The sequence below is a fragment of the Thalia democratica genome, chromosome 7 (genome assembly GCF_965202585.1).
Source record: "Thalia democratica chromosome 7, ktThaDemo2.hap1.1, whole genome shotgun sequence".
Lineage (NCBI taxonomy): Eukaryota > Metazoa > Chordata > Thaliacea > Salpida > Salpidae > Thalia > Thalia democratica.
Genome location: NC_139171.1, coordinates 25,608,271 through 25,617,223, shown reverse-complemented (window position 1 = coordinate 25,617,223; position 8,953 = coordinate 25,608,271). Strand labels below are relative to the sequence as shown.

The 8,953-nt window shown below is 27.3% G+C and overlaps 1 non-coding gene across 1 annotated transcript; it reads right to left on the bottom strand.

Annotated features, from left to right (window-relative positions):
• Window positions 1-8,403: 8,403 nt before the first annotated feature.
• Trnac-gca (transfer RNA cysteine (anticodon GCA)) lies at window positions 8,404-8,475 on the bottom strand. Its single transcript has one exon. It is a non-coding gene; the product is annotated as a tRNA-Cys (tRNA).
• Between the last annotated feature and the right edge of the window lie 478 nt (window positions 8,476-8,953).

Below are 8,953 nucleotides of genomic sequence, written 5' to 3'. Positions count from 1 at the left end.
TACTGGCTAAAAAAGTTGATCACCACTAACCTAAAGATTTCATTAGTTTCAAAACAGTTTTTTTTTTGAACAGAATTGATTACAGAACACATAAGGCTTTTTAATAACTAAGTATTATAAAATACTTTACCAGTCTTATAATAAAATAACTGCAAATTATTTTTTCAAGCCCTTTAAATTACTTTGAACACTGCCCAAAAAAGCGTGCCTAAAAATTACTAGTCTAAATCACATTTCAGACACAATTTTTTTAACGTAGCGTACTCAAGAGGAAAATTACTGTATTAAATCATGAGGGGCGATATTTTTTTCAAATTTCTGAAAAGGGGGCGATTTAGTAAGTGAGCTTGGGAAACCCTGATGTAAACTGTGATGATTAGTTTGAGTTCTGTTCTAAAATTTGTTTATGTAATTGGTAGTTGTTATACTTATTAGTTAAATACAAAAAGCTAAAACACTTATTGTATATCATTTTTTAAAATTGAATCAAAAATGTTAAGTAACTTAAATTTTAATTAAACGTAATCAAATTTTGTTCACTAAAATAACTGTTCAAAATTTAGGTTTAATTGTTTGCTAAAAAAGATCCTAGTGAAGTAACTTCACTGGAATATAAATAAAAACAAATTATACAGTAATCTTCCTCTATTCTACCAACATATGTTTCTGTGTGTCAACGAATCAACACACTTCAACTGGGTTCTGTAAAAAATAATTACTGTAATGAGAGAATAGAAGCATAGAATAAAGTAGGTGTATACATGTTTTCAATAAAATAAGATATTTTCTACAGAAAATAGTTATTAATAGGTGAAATACTTAATATTAAATCCGACTGTTATAACAGTATATAACATTTGTGATTATTAAGTCTAAAATAAGTAAAGTAAGCTAAATTACACAACAAAACATAATATAAACAAACCACTCACGTTAATGGGAAAGATAACTAATTCAAACTTTATTGTTGTTAACTAATGAAAAATACATTCGTTACAACTAATAATTACGTCACAATGTAAATGAGGTTATTTAAACTATTTAGTTTGTATTGTAAAGAACATTAATTTAGTTTTTATGTAATCTATTTTGAACAAAAATAAAACATTAACCATTAGTTAGTGAATCAATAAAATTTAATAAAACTTAACGACGCTGAAGGCAATAAAAGTCACAGAAACTCGATGTAACATGTATATTATATAACTTTGTAATGTTTGAATCAAAGTTATATAGAATTAGGGAGCAGATTTAGTTGAAATATAAAAATCAAAAAATGAAAAAATTAAACTTTAAGGAAAAAACAAAACACAAAAAACAAAATTGTTATTGGGCTTACAATGTACTGACCGATAATTCATTTACAGCGACATACATAAAATCATAATGACCTAAATTAAATATATATTTTATTTTATGATTAATAAAATAATTAATTGGTAAAGTAGGAGTCGGCTGTTTAATCGGCTGTCCCATACAGATTTTTTAAATATTTAATAAGATTTGTGTTATATATGAAAGTTAAAATGTAAAACAACAAGGTAGTCATATGCTAAGTATAAACCTGCAGTTCACTAAAAGTAAAATTTGAACCTGCAGTTCACTAAAATATTTAGTTAAATATCATATTCAAATTATATTTAAGTTTTTTAAGTGATTTTTATATTTTAATTCTTATTTTAATTAAGTTTAGATAGGGTGGCAATTTTACCCAGACTTAACTAGACTGTATTGCAAAGTATTAAATTACTAATTTGTTGAAGACTATTTTTAATTTATGGCTTTATAGATTGTTCATTCAACCTATACACTCATCTTTGTTAATATATTAACATCGTAACTTACATGTGTAAGCGAATACTTTGTTTAGTATAATAAGCATTTAAATATATTAAAGTTACAAACATATTAACTTAAGTCAAACAATAGTTATTTGTAAAATAAGTTAATTAAATCTTATTTAAAAATTTTATTTTCAGAACTTAGTTGCACAATAAAATATTAATTTTTTACTCATTTTATTTATACTTTTTTTTAATTACATAGATGGTTCACAAATACAGACACGAAATTGTTATGTTAGATCGTACTTTACAAATATGATATATGTAAGCGAATATTATGTTTAGTATAAGCTTTTTTAAGTGTAGAAAAGAATTTAAGATAAACATTTGTATTTAAAGTTCTTTTCTGCGTGATTATCAGAAGCGTTTTAAAATTTACTTACTAATTTATGTTATACCAAACTAAGTTATAAGTATCAGAATTTGATTTCATATTGCGTTTTATTTCTGTTTGCAATCACGCGAAACTATGAAAATAAATAAATAAATAAGAAATAAAAAATTGAGAATTAAGAAATTACTAAATTATAGAAATAGTTTTCAAACCACTAAACAAGAAAAGTCAATAAAGGATTTTAAAGAACAATTAGAAGACGTCATTACATGATAAAAGAATTTAAAAAGCACGATAAACTATTAAAAAAAAAGATGAAACTTTATATGGATGCTTCAAAAACTATAGGTTTTAACTATTCAAATCAGGATATACTTTTTGAACACTTGTTCATTAGACATTTAAAGTTAACGAAATTTTGTTATTGTCATTAATTTGTTCAACAAGTTATAATGATAAGAACAACACACACACGATAGCAAAGATAGATTGCAAAATCAGCTGCACTGGACTGTGATCAAACATTTCAGTTGTTCTACAGGAAACCTTCTTTGCTAGATCAGATTTCGGCGAGGCATAATCAAGAAGAGATAAATTCGGAGGTGAAGTTTGACCATCTATATGGTTTGGAAGTAAGCTTATGTGGCCAGGAAGCGATCTATCAGGACTATTGCGCGTAGGAAGTGAATCAGTACCTGCATTAGAATTCGCTGGTGAATTTTTACCACGTCTAACATAAATTGACAGGAAATCTTTATCAGGCCAAACAGGTACCGTCGGCCAGATTTCAGCGGATCCCCCTGCAATTGGAGGGAACTGATCATCGTAGAATTCAGAAGTTGGAAGGAAATTCTGTTTTAAAACAGGAGTTTGTTCTACATATGAATTGTTCTCAGGATCTTTATCAAGGTCTTCTTTAGATGACATTTTCTCAGGATTTTCATCAGATGAACTAATCTCAGGATCTTTATCAGATTTTCTTTCAGGCGAACTACCAACATCAGACTTTTCTGATGAGTTTCTAGCAAGTCTGACATAATTTGATTGTAAATCTTTATTAGGCCAAACAGTAGGCAGATTCCAGATTTCAACTGATCCTCCTGCAATTGGCGGGAATTGATCATCGTAGAATTCAAAAGTTGGCAGGAAATTCTGTTCTAAATCAAGAGTTTGTTCTACATATGAACTGTTCTCAGGTTGTTTATCAACATCTTGATCAGGTGTGACGGTCTCAGGAACTTTATAAAAGTCTTCACCAGATAAAACTATCTCGGGATTTTCATCAGATGAACTGATCTCAGGATCTTCATCAGATTTTTTGTCAGGCGAACTACCAACATCAGACTTTTCTGAAGAGTTTCTAGCAAATCTAACATAATTTGACTGTAAATCTTTATCAGGCCAGACAGTAGGTAGAGGTAAGATTTTAACGGATCCACCTGCAATTGGTGGGAAAAGATCATCGTAGAATTCAGAAGTTGGCAGAAAGTTCAGTTTTAAATCAGAAGTTTGTTCTACATATGAACTGTTCTCAAGATATTTATCATGATTTTCATCAGATGAACTGATCTCAGGATCTTTATAAGATTTTTTGTCAGGCGAACTACCATCATCAGACCTTTCTGGTGACTTTTTAACAAGTCTAACATAATTTGACTGTAAATCTTTATCGGGCCAAACAGTAGGTAACTAGATTTCAACAATTCCACCTGCGATCGGCGGGAACTGATAATTGTAGTCTTCAGATGTTGACAGAAAATTCAGTTTTAAGTCAGGAGTATGCTTTACGGATAAACTAATCTGAAGATCTTTATCAGAACCTTCAACTGATTTAATCTCCGAATCTTTCTCAGGATCTTCTTCAAATGAATTAATCTCAGAATCTTTATCAATATCTTCTTCAGATAAATTAATTTCAGTATCTTCTTCAGATGATTTAACCTCAGGACCTGCACCAGGAATCGGCTGTACAACTCTAACTGTAAGTACAGGCTGTAAGCTTTTATCAGGCCAAACAGATATCGGCGGCCAGATGCTATCAGATTTATCAGAAATTGGCGGGAACTGATCGTCGTAATCTCCGGATGTAGGAAGAAAATTTAGTTCCAAAATATTAATTTCCTCCACAATTTGATCAGATTCGTCAGGAGTTGGTTTTAAACTTCCAGCGGGCCAAACGGTAACTGACTGCCAAACTACAGCTTTACCTGGAATTGGCGGAAAGTGTTTGTTGTAGCCATATTTAAATGCGTCGCAATAGTAGATTCTAAGGATTTCTTCAGAACTAACAGGCCAAATTGAAATTGGTTGATGAACCATCTTGGATTGTTTTGAGACTGGCTCATCATAAAAAGCAGAGTATCCAGTAAAGTATTCTGTTCTGCAGCTTTTTGCCATTTTGAATCACAATGTGAATGCATAAGATGTTTAGCTAAACTGAAATTAGGAAAAGCATTAGAATCAAAATTTCTCAAAATTATACAACTAATTTTACAAATATTAAGATTAATAGGCATGCAGAGATACTTTTCAGACAACAGAACATTATCAAAGTTTCTTAAGCATAAAACTCAAACTATTGTTTTTCTGTTACTTCAATATAGATTTAAATATAAAATTCTATTTTAAAGATTAAAACTTCGAAGGTCAAAATTCAGCTAACTTTGTTTGATGTCAACGATATAAATTTGAAATAAATTATTCTCTCCAAACATTTTTTTGGCCTAAAATTTAATGGTTAGTTTAATACTAGTCAATAAATATGTACATAGTTTAAGTTAAATAGTAAATTAAACAATTCTAAAAGCTGCAACTAATTTTCTTTAATATGAAATATAGATATTTTAAATTGTAATATTGGTTCAAAAAACAATATGATTTTCATTGCCTTATTTCTATATAGTTAGTAAATAATTATGAGACACTGAAATTTATAATATTTATTACTTGAATTTTAATTAAGTATAAGTGATTGTGTTATTGAACAATGAGTTTTGAAGTACACAAGTTTTAATCATAAACAAATTTGGTCAAATCCATTTTACTCTAAAAATAGTTAAGCAAGATGTTTAAAACTTAGTTTTGAAATCGTTTTAACGTAATATAACTTAGGTGTTTGGTTTTACTATTTTTTAGCTAGTTGTATACATAAAAATAAAACTTCATATAGAATAATTTCAATGAAACAAAACATTGCTAATATCTAAAAAAATAATATTAGAGTTTCTAAATATTGTAAATTAGCATGTATAATCACTCAAAATTATTTAAACAAAAATGTTCAAAGTCGTTTAGAATGTAGGTGAAGAGAACTTAAGTTATTAGTTTAAAACAAACTTTGCGATATAATAATTAAAAATCTAACATTTATTTTAATTCTAAAAAACGTAAGAAAAACACAAGAAAAAATGTTTGTTATGTAAAAATGTGTAAAGTATAAAATTTAAAAATTGTTTATGTTGTTGATTTTAAAGGTGTCTCCATTATACCTTTGATCATGTACATGTTATTTTTAAATCAATTGTTGTAACTAAAAAAATAAGCAAACTTTAGACGTAATATTACAATAAAATATTACATAAGTATATGATATATTGTTAAGATTTACTGAAAAAAATCAAAATTAAATGAAATTTGTTAAGCTACTTATAGGCTGTAGTTTACATTTATATTACCTAAGAACAAAAAGTCAATATATTAAAGATCGAAGTAAAATTAATAAACTACATAGTTCGAATTTACAACCAACAATGCAAACAGTAGACATGTATCAATTTATATTTATTTAATTTTTTTAGATTATAAAATTTCAATCTTAACTTCTAGATTAGTAAGTGGCTCACTGACTATAAACTTTAGTAAGTTATAAAATAGTTTTTGATTTTTTTAATTTTTTTATAAATTTTAAACTAAATATTTAAAACTCCTTGAATATCAAAATACAGTGATCTTTAGAATTAAAATAGTACTTAAATTTGCTTTGATGACTTGGTAAACGATTTATTTTGAACTATAGATCATGCTATTGTCAAGTTATTGAAGTAAGTACAATATAAAAACAAGTTATTTAATATATATATATTGGCATTCCCCTAGAATAAAGTAATATAAACTAAGTATATAAAAATAAGCTGTTGTCAATGCAAAAAATAGATAAGAATGTAAGAATCTTAACTTTCTAACTTATAAAACTTGCTAAATTTTAACTTTAAATTCTTTTGATATAGAAGTTATATTTTTCTAGCTCAACTTACCCAAATTTTTGTATCGATAACTAAATTATATATATAAATTTATTGAACACAATTTTCCCTTGACAAATTAAATGCTTTTCAAGGGGGTCAAGCTAGTAAATACATTAAGTTTATTTTACCTGTCTCTTAAATCATTAACATTGAATCATAACTAAAACTAATCTATAACAATTTTAAAACCCATTGTTTAGTTAATAAAAACCTATTAAGTTGTGGCATTACAAACATTAAAGTTAAGAAAAATCCTAAATCTCAAAACCTCTAGCAAGAGTTTATTCCCATTATAAGTAAAAACATTACCAACGACCCAGCTACGTGATTACTTCTACCAAAATTGAACCCAAAATCGATTTCAGAGAGTAAAAATTCAATTACAAATTATGTTTAAAATTCAATAAAAAATAAAAAATATGTGATTACTTCTACTAAACTAAATCAAAAATAAGTTAAAGCAAAAAAAAAACTACATATTAATGTATTAAAAGTATGAGTATAATTTTCTAAAAATGCTAAAAATGTAAGTTAGTTAAGTAATTAGGAACCGAACTATAGTAGATACCAAAGTTGTTAAAATATAATAACTTCTCGTTTTATTTTTTCTTTTTAGAGTAGAAACCTAGTCCATGTAGTTTCTAGTTGACAATATAAATAAAAAGTTTATTTGCTATGGTATCAACCAGTGGCGTCGCGTGGTCTTTTTGTTAGGGGGTGCTACAGATTGATATTGTCAAATTAAAAAGTTCCATAGTTTGAAACATTTACATTAAAATCATAAAATTAATATGAAGAAATAGCAATTTTTTTGAAAAAAAAATTTAACGTATTTGTTTAACTAAAAACAAATAAGAAATAAATAAAAAAACACATATCTAATACCTTTGTATATCATCACCCTTTCTTAACAACTGTAGCTACTTTTACTTTTATTTATGTTCATGTAATTTTCTGTATTTGCACAACTATAAATTTACTAACTTAGTTTTATGACTTGTCTAACTGTTTGAAAAAAAAAAGTAAGTAAATAAAAAAAAACAAGGTTGCTCCTGCTCGAGTTTTTCCTGCTCGAGTTGCCTCTGCTTGAGTATTCCCTCCTCGAGTATCTTCTGCTCGAGTTCAACTTGTCTTATAGTACTCGCGTTGTAGTAAATTTTAAACAATGATTATGATTTAATTCACATGGTGTTGAAAGTTCACGCAGCTCAAAAAATCAACTTTTCAACAACTTTTGTATTGAAAACTTGTAAACATTTAGGATGCAGCTGACACAGATTGAGCTTGCAGATTCAGTTTTACGAACACTTTGAACATCAAATATAAAAACTAATTTAGTAGAAAAATTAACGACGTTCATGTACACATTTGGCTGTATCTTTTGTACAAACTCACAATAACATAATTTTCTTATATTTTTAGCTAATATAAAAACTTTTATATCATTTTAAAGCTCAATTCCTCAGCTTTATAATAAGATTACTTTGACGTAGTTTGGGGCTGTACAGCTGATTCAGGGGCCCATTTAAAGCAGCGTGTTTCAAGGCTTAAACGCTAAAATAAAAAATTAAAAAGCATTATTTTTCATTTTTTTTAAGTGGAGCTACAGCTCCAGCGTTCCACCCGACGCGACTCTCCTGGTATTAACTCTTAAAGTATTCATAAAAAAACTTAAAACTTTTTTGAACCATGTTTTAAAACAGGTACCATAAAGCCAAAATGTTTTAAAGTGGGGTGTATATACTAATGCTGAATAAACTATTTTAGCTTTAAAAACAAAGTTATTGAAAAGTTTATTATTAAACATTTAAATCTTACTCATGAAAACATAATTTAGGCATTTACCTAATTATACAAACGTTTCATAGCTTTAATAAATAAAGCTTATAAAACTTCTTAAATAAACACATTTGACTGTGTAAAAGTAAATTTACACTTATTTCTAAAGCATAACTAAAAAAGGTTTTGCAGAAAAAAATCGAGGGGACACTCGGATTTGAACCAAGGACCTATCGATTTGCAGTCGATTGCTCTGCCACTGAGCTATATCCCCTTGAATTCATGCATAGTAAATTCAGTTTATAAATAACAAGCGCTCAGCCTAGAGCAAATAAACGCACGAATGAAGTAATAACGATGAACGTAATTGGAAATTATTTTAAAGCTTTTTGCAAGCTTGATTTGGCTTTTCTAAAATAAAGTATGCTTTATATGATATTTTTGTAAAGGAAAATTATATTAATTCTAAAATATTGAATTTTTAACTTTATTCTAAACATAATTTAGCTTATTAACGTAAGTTCCATTGTGTTTCACGCTATAAAAGCTATACTTTTATATTTACAACAAAATGCAAACTTTGGTTTATTTTTAAATTCTTCTATTTTTGTTGAATTTTAACTAATATTTCATCAGAAACGATGATTTTGTTGAAATATTTCATATACTTGTATTCGTGATCATTTTGACGTAAAAATCAAAAGTTTTTTAAACAGTTTGGAAAAATTTCCTTATTATTTTATAAATATTAC